Here is an 18,671-nt window from a genome sequence, read left to right as displayed (position 1 = left end):
GAAGAACATGAAGGGTGCTGTAGAAGCTGACAGCAGACAGAGGCGAACAGAGATGGGTGAGTGTTCCATACCCTGTAAGAGCCTCCATCCCAGAAGGTGCCATGTGAGGAAAAAGTCAGCCCCCAAGCATCAAAGACAAGGCAACGACTCTCAGGCAAGGAAGTGCAAATCAGGGAATTCTGGAAGAGGACAGACTCCTCCTCAGAGGACACTGACTTTACTTGTTTCATTTACTGAGATTAGCAGTCTCTGGCCTGTGGAGAGTGTCAGAGAAGGCAAGTCTACGGGAATAGGGAAGTCACATCATCCCAGAGAGGAAGAAACCCTGACAGAGGGTGTAAAACCTTATAGCTCATATCATTGCTTATTTTATTTTATTGGTTTATTCACTTGATTTTGATTTTTTAATTTCCTATTTTTATTTTATATTTGATTACCATTGATAACTTTGTTCTTTGTTTTATTGTTATAGTTTGGTTTGAATCTCGCTGGGGAAAAAAATCTGATGAACATGCTTGCTAGTGCTTTGTCAACTTGACACAAGCTACAACCTTCTGGGAGGAGGAACCCTCTGCTGAGGAAATGCCCCCATCAGATGTGCCAAATCTGAGGGCATTGTCTTGATTAATGATTGATGTGAGCTGGCCCAGCCCACTGTGGGCAGTTTTACCATCGCGCAAGTGATCTTTGGTTATACAAGAAAGCAAGCTGAGCAAGCCATGAGAAGCAAGTCAGTAAGCAGTGTCCTTCCATGCATTCAGGCTCCTGCCTCTGATTCCTGCCTGGACCTCTGACCCCTCTCATTGATGAACTGTTGAAGCACGATTAATAAAAACTCAGAGAGAGAAACTGGGGTTCAACCTGAAGATCTGTAAAGCAAAACAGCCAGGCACTGGCTCTTACCTCAACCTCAGTGTGAAATGGCAATCCTGCCTCCTGGAATCTCAGAATGAGACTGCGTGTCTGACAGCTCTCTCCCCTTGTCCTATATTCCTCTCTAGGGCTGGGATTTAAGGTGTGTGTCATTGTGGAATTAAAGGTGGGTGTTACCATGATCTGGTCTGCAAGGCTGACCAGTGGAACTGTTTTACTCTCAGATCTTCAGGTAGTCTTTATTTATTAAAACACGATTGAAATGTGTGACTAGGAAGATAGTCACACCATAGACTGTGACCTAGGAAACCAAACAAACCTTCTCCTACCCAAGTTGCTTTTGGTCACGGTTTTTGGCACAATTGCATGCAATAGCTGTTCTTTCTCCACACTGGCAATGGATAGAAATTATAGGAAGTTCAAGTAGGAATGAAATTAATAATTGATCTTAGATTTATCCAAACTAGTAATAGCAAAGGCAGGAAGTAGTGGTCAGGTGGTTTTGCAAATGCCAAGGAACAAAAGCAGCATAAAGACGCCTTCACATGTAAAACATGAAGGGAACAAGCAGTGACAATGACTAAAAAAATAGAGAGAACCTAAAGAAGCCTAGCAAGATGGCTCAGTGGGTAAAGGTACCTGTCACCAAGCCCAGTGACCTGAGTTTGCTGTCCACGTTGTGTAAGGAGAAAATGTAGTTAGTTAGTTAGTTAGTTAGTTAGTTAGTTAGTTAGTTTGTTTGTTTGTTTCTCTGACCTCCACTCAAGCACCAGGCATATGAGACCCCCTCCAACACAATAAAATTTAAAAGAAATTTTTAAACTTTAAACCTAAAGGATTAAATTCCACTAGAGAGGAAATGCTTGAAAGAAACAATATGGAAAGAAAGGGACTCCTGATTAATATCAAATTCACTTAAGGGGCCAACAATATGGCCTGATGGGTAAAAGGGCTTCACATCAAGCCTAGTGATCTGGGTTTGAGACCCAAGCCTGCATGGTGGAAGAAGAGAACTGATTCCTCCAAGTTGTCCTCTGACCTTCACGTATGCACCAGGGTATGCATGTATCCCTCGACCCCAAATAAATAAACGAAATTTTAATTTTTTTAATTCAGAACTAAAAGGCATAGTCTGGGATGTTGGGCTCCACTAATATCACTGGAAATTTATGTTTCCTTTAGAGAATTTTAACATGTTTTTAGTACATTAGCATTGTTTGATGATTCCAACATTCACACTGTCCCTTCCTGTCTCCACCTCCTTATCTCCCCATCTATTCTCCCACTGAACTAATAAACAGGAGACATCTGGAACTAGATTTACAAACATAATTGGTACTTTGGATATTTTTTCTTCCTTGCATGCCCCATTTGACTGCATTTTTATTAAAAATTAACATATATGTTTATGAAATACAGTAGTCATTATTCTTTCAAAAATTAAAAAACAGGAATAATGTAAACAAAAATACAACCTGTACACAAAAGCCAGGGAGAAAATATGTTTCCCTTAGCAACACGGAAGCAGATATTTAAACACAATCAGCATTCCATGAACACATAATTTAGCAATCAACAAATAACTGACAGTCAGCTGGTAAATTATTCATATTTTAATTTTTCAACTGTTTACTCTTCTCAAATATTTGTTTATCCCTTCAACCAAACACATTCATTCAGGAGCCTAAATTTAAAAAAAAAGAAGAAGCAAGCTTTGTATCGAGCTGAGTTTAAATGGCATGTTGGGAACTGTGATCCAACAAGAAGAGGAGAGATCGAAACTCCCAGGAAAAATCCACACCCATCTTAAACATTCTACAAGATAATTGGCTGGTTAAAACTGTGGAAATTTGAGATGTTGCAAATCCAGAATCAAATTAATTTGGTTATTATAAGTGTCCTAAGTAGCCATTTATTTTTCTCTTCTGTGTTTGACTTAACATCTTTGTGACTACTAGGAAAATATTTTGGGACTGTGCAGTCAGATCCCCTGTGTCCTCCAGTCCAAAATCTAAGAATGTCATCACATAACATCTGGAGCCTCCAGCAGAGTTTCCCCCACTTTGCTGAGTAACCTGCCTACCTGATGTTCCCACCGACGTATTTTTAAAGTGCCTTGATTTATGACTTTGTTCTGTTAGCATTACCATGAAACAGTTACCATGTTGGAACAAGGTTTTAGGGTAACCTGGAGTCTCCAGGGCATGATTGCCCACACTAGACTCCAGAATGAGCTATCCTCTTCTCTTTGAGGTTAAGAGCTGTGTGTTCCCTTTCTAAGAGGAAATATCCACCTGGGGACTGTTGGACTTTAGCGAAGAAACACCAAGAAGGAGTCACCCCCAGAGACCATCTCATACATCACAGTCGATGTAAAAGCATGAGGATTTTATTAATTCTGTCATGACAGGGTCCCCCAGCATTCGGGAAGCCAAGAGACCTCGAATAGCTGGTACAGTCTACTTTTAAAGGGGCCACAGAAGCAAGGGGGGTTGTTCTTTGACTATTCTGATTGGCTTATTTGAAAGGGCTATTACCAATAATTGGCTAGAGAGCTCTTGCCAGATCAGATGAGGTAAGAGGTCATTTTGACCCCATTTCCCAGGGGACCGAATCAAAACATATGCATATGGGTAATTGTTCAGGAACTGAGTACATGTATATGTAGCTGTTAGGTCCTTGGTTCCTAGGGGAGGAGGGGAAGCACTATGGCACGGAGGCTGAGAGGATTCAGAATTGTCAAAATGGCTTCAGAATTGTTTTAAAGTCTTACATTCCCTCCTCTTATTTGGTCAAATATCTCAATCTTGAGATATTAGTAAATTTGGGGGATTTTTTGGATGTGTACCCAGAAATTAGCAAACCAGTGTTGTAGGTCCATCATAGATCAATAGAAGGCACCAGGTCCTGTTGTCCTGGGACTTGGGAGAGTTAAGTTTGTCTCCAATTACAGGACGTATGAGAGGTGATATTGTTGAAACTGCCAGGTGAGGCTATTTTCTCATAATAGGGAGGTCCTGCTTATAGGCATAGCCAGCAAGATTGTGTCAAGCTGGGGTCAGTACTATTTAGCAAAGAAAAGGCTCCCACTCTCAGATTAAACAGTCGCTGGCCTGTGTTAGAGCTTTCCAGCAGTGAAGCAGGGGTTGCAGAAGGGTTCTTAGCACTAGAAGTGGGGCCTAGGACCCTGGCAAAGGGGGGCTACCTCGGCAGGGGCTAGCTGGCCCTGGTCAGGCAATACCGGGTTGGGCCCTAGTACTATGGTTATTGGAGGTGTTACAACAACTCACAGGGTGAACAGAATCCCTGTCTTTTTTTTTTCTGGATTATAAACCATAAACCCCAAGTATTGCCTGTTAACCAGTTAGGTTTTTTTGTTTTGTTTTGTTTTGTTTTGTTTTTTGTGAAAGTGATTGTGATTTTAGATTTTTTTTTTATTTTGGTGTGGTACGGGTGAAAGAGACTAAGTCCTTTTTGTTAACCCTCAACCGGGAGACATTGACATTGGTTTTACATTTTCAGGCATCACAATAAAATACTTTACCCCCCCCTACTGCTTTTCCCCCCGGACAAATATATCATTCAGAATATTTGCATACAGGATAAAAGTTTCCAGGGGTTTGCTCAGTATAAAACACACAGGTCAAAAGTTAGCTGGAGGAACCAGGTATCCAGGGGATGAAACTCCAGTGGTGTTGATGAAAAGCTGAACACATGCTTTTCAGTTTTCAGCCATAGCAGGAAAAAAGGTGAGCCGTTTTAAAATGCCGGCTGTGTGGGCCGTCCTGCCAGGGCAAACTCTGACTCTTTGAGGCAGGAGGTCAGCTACAGAGAGAGCATTTGAGTGTTGTAGCTTGTTTGCTGCCAAGGACCTTGAAACACCATAGAGACCCACATTGGAGCACTGGACTGAGCTCCCAAGGTCCCAATGAGGAGCAGAAGGAGGGAGAATATGAGCAAGGAAGTCAGGACCACGAGGGGTGCACCGACCCACTGAGACAGTGGGGCTGATCTATTGGGAGCTCACCAAGGCCAGCTGGGCTGGGACTGAAAAAGCATGGGATCAAACTGGACTCTCTGAACATGGCAGACAATGAGGGCTGATGAGAAGCCAAGGACAATGGCATGGGGTTTTGATCCTACTTCATGTTCTGGCCTTGTGGGAGCCTAGCCAGTTTGGATGTTCACCTTCCTAGACATGGATGGATAAGGGAGGACCTTGGACTTTCCACAGGGCAGGGAACCCTCACTGCTCTTGGACTGGAGAGGGAGGGGGAGAGGAGTGGAGGGAGGGGGAGAAGGGTGGGAGGAGGTGGAGGGAAATGGGAGGCTGGGAGGAGGCAGAAACTTCTTTTCCTTTTCTCAATTAAAAAAAAATAAAAACAAAAAAAGAATAGCTAAAGCCGTTACCTCCACCATGAGGCTAGAAAGCTAAGGAATGGGCTGGATCTAGCTGCCAAAGCCACGGCTTTAATCCTACCCATATTGCTCCATAATTTAAAGGCTCATGTGTTCAGAAATAGAGAGAGAGATACAGTAAAGAGAGATTCAAAAACAAAGAAAACCTCTAAATGGTTTACTATGCGTTAAAAAATATATGCAGGCTAAAAGTTAAAGTTCTTAAAAGTAAAAAAAAAGAAAGAGAGTAGTTGGGTGTGGTAATACACACCTTTAATCCCAACACTTGGGAGGCAGAGGTAGATTGACCTCCGTGACTTCAAGGTGTGGTAGCATATGCCTTTAATCCCAATGCCTGGGAAGCAGAGACAGGTGGATCTCTGAGAGGTCAAGGACAGCCTGGTCTACAGAGTTACTCCAGGTCAAGGATACAGAGAATCTGTCTCAAAAAGCAAAAACTAAAAGTAAAAATAAACAAAATAGAGGTTATTTACTCTAGTTTGTATTGACAAAAACCAGCCAGCAGTTTTTTTTTCATTTGTTAGGAATTTATTTTTAATATTCTCTTAAAATTTCAGGTATGTATATAATATATGTCAATTATATATACTCTCAATCCTCCCATCTAACTCCCCCCACATGCCTTCCAACATACCTTTCTCACGATTGAATCGAATTAGTGCTACCCACAAACAGATACATGCCCATGAGGCATGGTCAACCTACCAGTAACCACAGTCCTAAACAAAAAGGACTCTGAGCCCAACAGCCATCAAATGTCAGCTGGCAAATAATGCTCATAGATTTATGAAGTACAGCATTATATTTTGATATATGTGGCAAAATAATTGAATTGGGCCAATTCATGAATCTTGTACCTGCTCTCCCACAACACCTTTTCTTTTCATACAAATTTTGGCATCCTCCTTTTTCTTTAGACTCCAGCAATATTTACTTCACAGCTAGAAGGCTCTCAAATCTATTTTCTGCAAAGAGCTTCATTGTTCATTGTTTTATATAACATTTATTTAAGTTTCATTTATGATGATCTCACCCCAGGAGAAACTATGTGTCAAATGGTATAGGACATTTTTCAATGGGTTATTATTGTGGTTTTCTCCTTAAGGAGAAATTAAAATAAAAATTATATAACCGTGTGTGTTAGATATTAAGTGTATTTCAGTTTGAACTGCAATAAATCAGTGGACCTGGCTAGGTACATATTTTTACTTTTATTGTAAGCAGAGGGCCCTGTAATCCTATTTTGTTCTTTCTCCAAGCACAATTATTAATGGCTCTCATTTCCACTCTCAGAAAGCTCTTGTTTTGAAAAACAAATTATATGGTCATTCTAATCGTTTAACTTTGTCCCTTTATAAAAGCAAAAAGTTTAGAATAATTGGGCCATATGCCTCAGAGGATGTAAGTCATTGAGAAGTGATTCTTCAGCCCTGATGTCACAACCTTGGGGAAAATAAACCAATGCAAATCTGGCTCTAATGTGTTGAACAAGAGCAGAAAGGACTGTGTTATGAAAGAGGCAGTGTGAGACCAAATGGGACTGCTGCATTGGATGGCTACATCCATACTTCCTCAGTCTCTTCAGATGACTTTATCCATCCCCAGAGAATGGACCTGCTTTCTGTAGCTTCCACTAGGTCATAGAAGCGTGTCTTCCTTTAGTGTTGGCAACACCAACAGCTGGAACAGGCTTTATTTTGGTAGACTTTGCAAAGACTCATGGGAAATTAAGTAAAGTATTAGCAAACTGTATGAGTTTGTCCAGAAACCAGACTTTGATAGCCTTCCTTAAGGATACTCCTCAACATTTTTCCCCATCATATCTAAGAACTTTTCCATTTATATGAAAGAGAAACTTTCCAAGATTTTCTAAATTTGTTTTTTGTTTTTGCTTAATGTTGACATTTCGTGACCTTGATAAGTTACTCAGACTTATCCTGATCTCTTAATTTCAGTACTGTTTTGATGAGAGTGAAGAGAGAAGTGGGGAGGCAATCATACACACACACACACACACACAGAGAGAGAGAGAGAGAGAGAGAGAGAGAGAGAGAGAGAGAGAGAGAGAGAGAGAGAGAGAGTTTGGGTCTGCAATGCTAGAAAAGGACCTTGGGCTTCTGCATTCTTATTCAACACTAAAAGATCTAAATCTGCCCCGTATGCGGATCCCGTGCCTTTGAGCTCTCATACTTACTAGTGTTCAAGTATTTAGGCAAAGATTAGGAGGAAAAGGAAATATTTTTCATTTACTAACAGTAGTCTTTTTAATACTGTGGAAATATTCTGGTGCATGCAGGCAGAATGGGCAATGTGCTGGCTAGTTTTATCAATTTTACTAAACTAGACACCTGAGAAGACATGGCCTCTGTTGAGGACTCGATTCCATCAGCTTCACATGTGGGCAAGTCTGTAGGGCATTTTCTTGATTGATGATTGCTGTGGAGGGCCCAGTTTAGTTTACTGTGAGTGGTGCTACCTCTGGTGTCTTAGTTTGGGTTTTTATTGCTATGAAGAGACACCGTGTCCATGGCAACTCTTGTAAGTGGAAACATTTAATGGGGGAAACTCACAATTTCAGAGGATCAGCCCAGTATCATGGTGAAGAGCCTGGTGGTATACAAGCAGCCATGGTGCTGGAGCTGAGAGCCCTAGATCTCGACGTGTTGGACCCTAAAGCCACTTACATAGGAGAGGGCACCCCAAGAGACCACTCTTACACCACAGTTGATGCAAAAGCAAGGAGAATTTAATTTGACTGGCACGTCAGGGTCCTCAGCCTCAGGAGGAGAAGGATCCCAAAAAGCTATTACAGGCTTCTTTTAAAGAGAAAAACCACAGAATCAAAAGGGGTGGTGCAGAAATCATTTGTCAACTATTGTGACTAGCTCGTTCAATGCTCAGCTAACTATGATGGGTCATTGCTATGGCAATTGTTGGGTTGGTTGAGCAAGGAAAAACACCTGCAGGTCATCTGCAGGTCATTTTACCTCAGTTCCAGGACCTGGGTCTATTGAAGAAAAAATACAAAGGGGATGGAAAATTTCAGGGGAAAGTACCCAAAGCTCCAGTGCACCTGTAGGTGATTATCAGGTTCCTGGTTCCCAGAAGAGGAGAGGCGGTAATGCTGAGCCCCAGGGTCTTTTAGACTCAACGGCAACAGGAAGTCAATTGACTGTTACACTGAGAGAATTTTGAGAAAAAGATACTTCAAAGCCCACCCCCACAGTGACACACTTCCTCTAACAGGGCCAAACCTCCTAATAGTGCCACTCCCTTTGGGAGCCATTTTCTTTTAAACCATTACACCTGGGCAGGTAGTTCTAGGTTGTATCAAAATGCAAATTGATAAATCCAAGGGAAATTTGAGTTCATGCCCTGACTTCTCTCAATAAGCAGCTGTGATACGGATGTGTAAGCCGAACAGACCTCTTCCCCAAATTGGTTTTGGTAGTGGTATTTAATCAAAGAAATAGAAAGGAAACTATAACAGACAATAATATTGTTGGGGGATATTTTCTTGAACTCATGAATCTTCTACCCTTTCTCAAAATATTCCATCTAATCAAACAGAAGAAGGCCTATATTATGCAGGAACCCTAACCCCAAACATCCCAGGTCATTGGTGACTCTCCCCGTGTGAGAATTTTTTCACACTGCACAATTTGATAGAAAACCTAGCATGACCACTCTGCCTCCCTCTCCCACCCATGTGGGTACAAGGGATTACTAAAACCCTTTCTCCCTGCCAATCTCTGTTGATTCCATTAAGAATTTGTGGAGCTTCTACTGGGTTTGTTTGCTCACCAGGACTCATTTCTAGCTCAAAGTGGATATTACTCTCTTGGAAGGGGAGAAAAATTTTCACGGGGCAGTAGTGGCTCATGCCTTTAATACCTTCTCTCTCCCCCTCTCCCCTTCCCACAACCCCACCCCCTTACCCCCACCTCCATGCTCCCAACTTTTGCCTGGCAATCTTGTCTGCTTCCAATTTCCAAGATGATCCATATATGTTTTTCTTTGGGTTCACCTTGTCATTTGGCTTCTCTAAGCATATAGGTTTGTGAACTATAGGCTTAATGTCCTTTGTTTATGGCTAGAATCCACTAATGAGTGAGTACATACCATATTCATCTTTTTGGGTCTGGGTTACCTCACTCAGGATAGTGTTTTCTATTTCCATCCATTTGCATGCAAAATTCAAAATGTTATTATATTTTACCACTGAGTAGTACTCTAATGTGTATATATTCCACACTTTCTTTATCCATTCTTCCATTGAGGGGCATGTAGTTTGTTTCCAGGATCTGGCAATTACAAACAATGCTGCTATGAACATAGTTGAACAAATGCTTTTGTAGTATGATAGGGCATCTCTTGGGTATATTCCCAAGAGTGGTATTGCTGGATCCTGAGGTAGATTGATTCCCAATAATATAGATTTCTAGAGATACATTCCAAAGTCAAATTATGCAGTTCAAATGTCATTTGAAATGCACATAAAAAGAATCTTTTGAGACTAATGTATTCTATCTTGTATGTCTACCATTGCACAACAAGAGAGCCATTTCAAATGAATTTATGTTGAATTGTTCAAAGCAGTTCTTTAAAACCTATACCTAGATACATCATTAGCTACCTGAGTACTGAATGGAGAGATGTTTAAGTTGTTTTAATCAAAATCTATTGTTACCTATGATTTTAGTTGCATTTCTAGAAAATGGAATTTGGCTCAATTTGTATCTCTGGGTGATAAATGTTTTATGAAGAGCAATTAATACTTTTAATTTTAAATGTTTAAAAAAATAGTAATAAAAGTTGGCCCACACCTTCAATCCCTGCAGCCTGGAGACAAAGACAGGATGATCCCTGTGAGTTTGAAGGTCAACCTTATCTGCATAATGAGTTGAGGTCAGCCAGGGCTGTATAGTGAGATCCTGTCTCAAATAATGAAAAAAGAAAAATGAATACAAATAATGTAAGGAGACATTTTGTGTAACCAACTGAAACAAGCAAACATTTGCATAGTCCCGAGGAAGGCTGATGTAAGGCCGTTAGCATGGCAACATGAGAAAGTCAAGCCACAAGAGGACATGGAGATATGTGTTGATATTTTGTTTGTAATCTAAGAAATAAAGCTTGCCTGGAGGTTAGAGTGCAGGGCTACTGCAAGTTAGCCATAGAGGGCAGACAGTAGTGACACACACCTTTAATCCCAGCATTCACAAGACAGGCAGACAGATCTCTGGAAGTTCAAGGTTAATCCGGCCTACTTGAAACAGTGGATTAAGCCAGTCATTGGATTAACCTTTAATCCTAGTGTTTGGGATTCACACACCCTTACTCCCAGCATTAGGGAGGTGGAGTCAAGAAGGGATTAAGGCTTAAGGCAGGGCAGAGAAAGCTATATAAACCAGGACCTCAAGTGCTATCTGAGCATACCGTATTAGATTTGGTGGAGACCCAGCTCAGTCTAGGAATTCTGAGGATCACCCATCTTGGTCTGAGCTTTGATAGAGGTAAGTACTCACTTGGGGCTTACTGGTCTGTTACTCTGACCTTTAGCATTAACCCCTGCTTCTGACACTCGGTACTGATTATAAAGAACAATTAGAATTCGTGCTACAGAGACGGGCAGCTACAATCATGAAGGAACAAAAACTTGTTGTGGGAAAATAAGGAAAACTTGTGCCTTAGTGCTTTCAAAGCACAAAACTTAGAAACAATATACAGATAGCAATTTGCTAAAAATGGCAACATGATCTCTCCCCTGGAAAAAGAGGGGCAGAAGGCCTCACACTCTGCAAGTAAATGACCAGGGTGGAAAATGTACTGTGCTCTGTCAAGTATAGTGAATTCTAGATCAGAATCAGGATCAGGACACGCAAAAAAAGAGATAGGATTTAGGACACTAAAACATCATTCAAGGGGATGAGCCGTGGAGCCAGAGGGCAGCATACACAACCCTCACACGCATCCTGTGAGCAAAACAAAGCAGACCCGAAAGAAAAGCGCACACTATTAATTTTGTATATATGAAGTTCTGGAATAGCACAGTGGCTCTATGGAAATAAATGTCACCACAGTGCTCATTTAAGAGATCACTCATGACAGGAGAGGAACATGAACGATTTTAGTAGAGTTCTCACATACTCAGGGAAGAGGATGTGCAAAGTGAAATTTCTAAGTGTACATTCAAAATCTCTGCATTCTATTTGAATAACTTAGACACCATGAACCTAGTGCTGGCTTAAAGAAGGGCTACCCATCCCCCACATCAAAGGAACACAATGGCCGCTGCTCTCAGCACCTATCTTATGGATGGTTTACCTGCTCAACTCCAAGCTTAGGTTCCTGTGTGCCTGGGAGGGTCTGAGGGGCTGTGTAGAGGCACTCCATAGAGAGAAGGGAGCAGCTGACCTCATTTCTTTTCTTGGGTGGAGTAGCATCTATACTGTTCCTTAAAACAGTGCAAATGTAAACGAGGTGTAAACTGCCTTCACATCTCATTTAGGGAACAGATGAGCCGTGAAATGCATTTCACAGGCACAAGTGCTGAGGGGTACGCTTAGCAAGCGGGCGCAGTCTCGCGGTACAGTGTTGAGCATTTGCTCCTCTTCCCGCGGGATCCAGGATTATTTCTGTGTTCCGACTGCTGGCCGGGTGGGAGGGAAAGGGGGCAGGGTATGAGTGTGGGAGGAAGGAGGGAGTTGCTTCTCTGGTCCTTAAGACTCCTTCCTTTCTCTGTGTGCTCAACTCCTACACATCTGTCGAAGACCAGCTTAGCTGTCACCTCCCCGTACAGCACTCATGCTCCCTGATTCTCATCCTTTCTCCTCTAGACAGACGCTGCACTTGACTCCTTCCCTCTGTCCTAATCTACCATGGCTGGCTCTACAGGGTCCCTGCAGGCTAATTCTTGATCTCCGTAGTTGCTCGATTAGTCATGTATAAAGTATGTGTATGTGTGTATTTGTGTGGTATGTGCACACATGTGCATGCAGCGTACACACCCATGCACACACATGTAGGAGCTAGAGACAGACGTCAAGTGTCTTCCTACATCCCACCTTATTTTTGAGACAGGGTCTCTCACTGAACTGGAAGCTTGCTATTAGGGCTAGACTGGTTGAGCATTGAGCTTCTGGAATCTGCTTGGCAATGTTCCACAACACTTGAGTTACAGATATGTGTGTCTATGCTAGGCTTTTGGACGGGTGCTAAGGACAATCTGAGGTCCTCCTGTTTTCACACCAACTATTTTTATCCACTGAGCAGTCTCTCCTGCTCCTCAGTAATCTTTAAGGAATGAATGTGAACCGAAGTAGGAGAGATGAGGAGACTACAGCATCTAAAGATGCCTCTGTAGCAACTAACCCTTCTGCAAACACCTCCCCGGAACTTCAAAAGCTCCACATACTTGAGTCATAAAACGTGGGCATTTGGGGCCAGGTGGAGGTGGGGTGAAGCTATGGGCGTGGCTTGGCACAGAGGGTGTGGCCTGCGCCTGGGGTATTCTGGGCGGCCAATGCTGGAAGCTGGCAAATCGGTTGCTGGCAGAGCCTGGTACTCTCGGCCCACAGCCTGCACGCGCCGAAGTGCGGCCTGCACCATTGGCTCCCACAATTCTAAAGTCGAACTCTCTTGTCCCTGCATCTCAACAGGTCAAGGCAGGTGACACAGACACCCCAGACATAACTATAGAACCAGAGAGCCTGGAAAATGAGCACCTTCCACAGACCGCCATTAATTGCATTCAAGGACAGCAGTGAAAATAGTAACCTTCTTCGGACTCGAGAGAAGGAGAGAGGCAACCAAGAAGCTCACCCGGGGAAAGAGGTGTTTGTTGAAAGATGCCCCTGTTTGGAGAGCCCTACAAGACTACAAAAAGGGATGAGTTGTCGCGTCAGATACAGAACATACTAGGAGACTACAAAGTTATGAAGGAGTTATAGAGATCTATGTCTTGTACTCAGTGTCCAAATGGTTCTGAAGACAGCCGGGGGAAGCCGAAATATCCTTTATTTCATGACAGGGAGAGCCTTGCATCCAACTCCTGTTGCACGCACATCTACCACAAGCTTTTCTGTACTTCTTCTGCCCCTGGATCACCTTTTGTTGGTAACATTAGCCACAGTTCAAAGATGGCACCACCAAGGATGGAGCTAGTGCCAAGTCTCCATGCCAAAAACTATGGTCCACCCAACAAACAGCATCTGACTCGAGATCGCCTCAGTCAGGAGGAGCACTCTTCAAACCACAAAAAGTGTGACCGCAGAGCTGATGGTGACTCAGCTCCGGGTAAAAAACTCTCACCCTTAATCTCCCCTGTGTCCCATTTGTCCCCTGTACATTCCAGACTGCAAAGAACCCGCAAGGTTTACAGCAGCATAGCACTAGCAATAAAGGCTACTGTGCAGACACGTCTCCCAAGGACCTGAAGGTAAAGGTTCAAGATAACGAGACTCCTCTTGACACTTCAGTGGTAATTACCAGACTTGCGGTGGCCTCTTCTCAAATGTTTCCACCCCCTCCTCTCCCCTCAGAAAGTGTCGCAATGCAGCAGAAGCCCATGACATGTATCTGGCCCACAGACGGTCAGAATCAGGCTCCCAGTGAGTCCTTGGGCCTGAAGCCGCCACTGGAAGACAATGGTCAGCAGAGCTTCGAAAAACTGGATGTAGAAGTGCCAGCCAAAGCCAAACTCACCAGGCTGAAGATATCTTCACAGTCAGAGTCGGTGGAGTTGACTCTGTTGTTCTCCAATGAAGTCCGCTGCATTGAGGAGATTCTGACGGAAATGAGCCATTCATGGCTCCCTCCTCTGACAGCCAAGCATACACCCAGTACGGCCAAGACCAAGCATACACCCAGTACGGCCAAGTCATCCAGATCTCCTTTCCCTACAAAGGAGCCTCTGCCCAATAGTTCTGCAACCCAAAGCCAAAATCAATACGATCTGCCTTCCAAAATTCATCCCAATTCCCAGCAAGGAACATCCATACTCTGGGAGGACCTGCAGCTCAGTGACAGTGAAGAGAGCGATACAGAACAAGCTGCAGAGAAGCTTCCTTCCCTATCTGCACCTCCAAGCGCTCCCCAGATTCTCCCCAAGCCGGTGGTGTCAACACATTCCAGTAGTGCAAAGTCGGAAAATAAGGCTGAAAACCGCAACACTGACCAGCTACACCCTGAGTCCAAAGGCTCTCCCGCCAAGAGTTCCAGCAAAGGCGTCCAAGATCCCACTGAAGGGCCCCAACCTGAGGAGAGGAGCTGCCAGAAATCCCCTGCCCAACAGGAGTCCCCACCTCAGCAAACTATTGAAACCAAACAACCCAGAAAACCTGCCAAGGGCTCTGGCCAGGCAGAGCCCCGGGCCTGTTTGCAGGTGGAAAGTAAACCAGGACCCCTTTCTTCTGAGTCAAAAAAAAAGACTTCCAAAGACAAATCCAAGATGAAGGCAAAAGGTAGGGAGCCTAAGCCTGAAGCTCGCATGCCCAACCATTAGGCAGCCGAGCGGAGCACAAGGGTTCCCCGGCTCCCTCAAAGGTGCCCTCAGGCCCTCAGCCTCCAAAGGACAAAGCTCAAAACAGGAACTCTGTCACTCCACCCCACAGTGGTAGGGGCTGCAGTGGCGGCAGCAGTGGCGGGTCTAGCGACTGCCAACAAACTGCAAATGTCCAGGAAGACGGTCAAAAGAGAGACACCGAATTGCTCTCACCACTCAGGGACTCTCCACTACCAACGAGTTTGGTAGTGAAGATAAACCTAGATCATCTCACTCGGATTCCCCAGCCCCTGGGGAAGGATGGCAGCCCTAGGAAAGCAGAAGACAGGCAGCCGCCAGCAGATAAGAAGCAAGACTCTGAAAAGAGAGGCTGCAATGGCTCCAGCAGACTGAGCAAGAAGAGAAAGGGCAGCGACTCAGAAAAAGACCGTGCCAGCAAGAAAATCAGAAGGGAGAAAGATGTCAAGTCACATTGTACTTCTTCTTCCTCTTCCCATACTGAATCTTCCAAAACAAAGACTTCCAAACCCTCCTCAAGAGTCCTCAAGAAAAGAAATGCCTTCTCTGCCACCTTGTCAGCCTCTTCCTCCACCCAGGAGTCAACCAAAACTGCACGCAAGAAGCCAAAGCCGGATGTAGACACCTGTGGTCGGGACCCTCCCCAAAGTGCAGGCAGTGCCAATGCCAATGACAAGGACTCTTCTGTTCCCAAGCACAGAAAAATGCCGAAAGTGCAGGCCAGGGGCTCAGAATACAAAGGGTCTTCTAGAGAAGCCACAAACGCGTTCCTAGTGCCTTCTTTGCCAAAGGGTAACTGTAAACCAGAGAAGCCACAAGTGAAACCTTACATGCAGAAAGCTGACTTTTACATGAAGGAAGCTAAAAGGTTGAGGTGTAAAGCAGCGGCAATGACGAACAAGATCAAAAAGGCCTTCAAGTATTTGGAAGCTGTCCTGTCTTTAATTGAGTGTGGGATGGCCATGGAGTCAGAAAGCTCAGAAAAGGCAGTGTACGCTGTCTACTCAGAAACTGCAGACCTCATTAAGTTCACGATGTCATTAAAATCCTTCTCGGATGCCACGGTGCCAGCACAAGAACAGATATTTGCCGTTTTATGTCTACGTTGCCAGTCACTGGTGAACGTGGCAATGTTTCGCTATAAAAAGGACATAGTAATGAAGTATTCTCACTCTCTTAGTGACCAACCACTTCAACAATTCTTCTCTATGCACAGGTATTCCGTCCTCCCTCTCCCCAGTGCCTTCTCCTGCCAGATCTGTCAGGTCCCAGTCAAGTGCTGACGGGATGACAGCCACCGTCCGTGTCCCAGTCACCATCCAGAACAAGACCTTTGCCTGTTTCACCATCACAAACCACCTCCTTAAAGCCTTGGAACTCTGGAACAGTCAGAGGCCCTTACAAATGAGAATAAAAAATTCTTTGCTCAGCTCAGCACAAAGGTGCGTATCTTGACCCTCAACAGCAGCCTGGTGGACCTGGTGATCTATACAAAGCAAGGTCTGCAGCGGCTGAAACAAACACCCCGAACTCCCTAAAACAGGCTGGGATTACTTGACACTTGAGCTGTCTGATCTAGTGTAGGCCACTGTCTGATGGCGACGGCACACTCAGGACGTGAAGCACCACGACGGGCAGAATTTTTGCCCACTTAAACTCACAAGAGCTGTGTGGCTATCCGTTGGATTCTGGTTAGCAGAGCGGACGGTGGGAGATGACCTGCCTTTCCTACGGAAGGATGGAAGTGCAATGGAGCCTAGCTGGTCTAGTGTCCTTTCTGGTTGTTTTCTGTTTGTTTGAACAATAGGATACAGGTTGCCAACGAAAGGACAAGAAGCAGTTTCTAGTATCACAGCAGATACCTGTCATCTCAGTAGCCACACGAGTTTACTTCCAGAAGGAACTTTTGTTTTCCTGAATAATAATTTTTGGTAGAGGATTTTATGGATATATATATTTTTTAAAGAAAACATTGTTTAATAAATTCTAATAACTTGTAATAAGATAAATAAATAAATGAATAAAAACATTGACACATTTGCTGTGGGACAATGGTCTTTTACCCTGTCACTTGTATTATTTTTAGTAAAATGCTGATTGGCCAGTAGCCAGGCAGGAAGTATAAGAGGGGTGACCAGGCAGGAGTAGAGGCAGGGCAATGAGAACAGGAGAATTCCGGGAAGAGGAAAGAGGCAGTCTGCAGTCATCCATCCAGACACAGAGGAAGTAAGATGTAACTGCCTCACCAAAAAGGTACCAAGCCACGTGGCTAACACAGACAAGAATAATGGCCTAATAAAAGCTATAGAATTAATAAGAAGCCTGAGCTAATAGGCTAACCAGTTTATAATTAATGTAGGCCTCTGTGTATTTATTTGGGACTAAACAGATGTGGGACCTGGTGGGACAGAAACCTCAGTCAAGTCAACAGACATTTCAAGCTAGTAATTCTCACTGTAACTTTTATTCCTGCTGACGAGTTTTCATAATGCCAAAAGGTACTGTGCATGCTAACACAGAAAAGGAGAAAAGTAGTCATCAGTCTTGCCCAATTCTGAACACTACGAGCTGCTCTGGCGCCATAGTGGCATGGTTATTGTGGAACAACCAACCATTTCTGATTGAATTTAAGTCCTGCTCAACAAGATGAAATCCATATCTGGCACCAGTGTCACACCAAGAACCTGTCTTTAGTCAGGTCATAGACAAAGAATAAGAGATCATGAGATACTTAGCTCTATATAAGACATCTCATACCACAATTCCTCCTCCCAAGGCTCTGGAATCATTTTTAAAGAGGGGGTAGATGGATAAAAAGAAATAGTGTCTTCCTAATACAGTAAGGTAATTGCAAATATAAGCCACAGCAATTTTAGCATCACAAGCCCTGTGAAAGAGTTCTTTCTGTAATTGGCTACCGAGTACCAGGAGTCATCCCTGAAAACATTATATACACATAAGACTGAGTGGACCCAGCAGGCTGTGTTTATATGTTTGGATATATAATATGCATTAATGTGTAACAAGAATAATTAGAAAAAAGGAGGTCATGAATTTAAGAAGGAGTAATGAAGGGACACTCAGGAGGGATTGAAGGAAGAGAAGGAAAGGAAGATTTTATGATTATGTTTTAATTTAAGAAATAAGAATTAAAAGTGAAAAGAGTGTTGCCCCTAGTAGGTTGACCCCTAGTAAGTTGACTACACTTCAGTGGAAGGTCACACATGCATGCATATATGAGAAGCACAAATTGGACCTGGCAGGTAAAGTACAAAGAGGATACAAAGTTGCACTGGTAGGGAAAAGAGGATGGATCTGGGAGGAGTGGGTTGGGCAGTGAATACGATCAAAACACACTGCCCAAATTCTCAAAGAACTAACTTAAAAAAAGAAATACAAAGTTTCAAAGGCTCCTAAATTATTTTTTTAACTGTTTCTGTAATTCCATGTGTCTTCAAGACACACATGTACACAAACCTCCAAAGCAAGCTTCCTGAACAAGATCAGTGTAGAAGTTAGGGAGGTTGATCATTAATAGTCATGTGTTATTCACTTCTATGACAGGAGCTGAGATATTCCACACTGATGATGGCTATGTCTCCATCATGTATACCAAAGTGGTGGGTTAGCTCTCCTGGTCTTTGCCCAGTACTAAAGGCCAATGTATTTACAGTCTCTGGATACTGCCTGATGATAGTTGGATATGTCTTTATATCTATAACAACTCATATGTTATATGTTTTAAAGTAACCAAAGCAAGGAAGAGGCCAAGCTAAAACATAGCAAATCCAGCGTGTTAGCCATGGTGCCCTCAGAAAGTCCCCGTGGCTGAGACAGCAGCATTCTGTGGAATGAG

At 43.5% G+C, this 18,671-nt stretch overlaps 1 pseudogene; it reads left to right on the top strand.

Moving 5' to 3' along the window:
* The first annotated feature begins 13,011 nt into the window (after positions 1-13,011).
* LOC142846700 (AF4/FMR2 family member 1 pseudogene) lies at positions 13,012-16,353 on the top strand (annotated as a pseudogene).
* Positions 16,354-18,671: the final 2,318 nt, after the last annotated feature.

This window comes from Microtus pennsylvanicus, chromosome 3 (genome assembly GCF_037038515.1).
Source record: "Microtus pennsylvanicus isolate mMicPen1 chromosome 3, mMicPen1.hap1, whole genome shotgun sequence".
NCBI lineage: Eukaryota > Metazoa > Chordata > Mammalia > Rodentia > Cricetidae > Microtus > Microtus pennsylvanicus.
The sequence above is the reverse complement of the archived record's forward strand: the minus strand, read 5'-3'. Positions and strand labels throughout refer to the sequence as shown.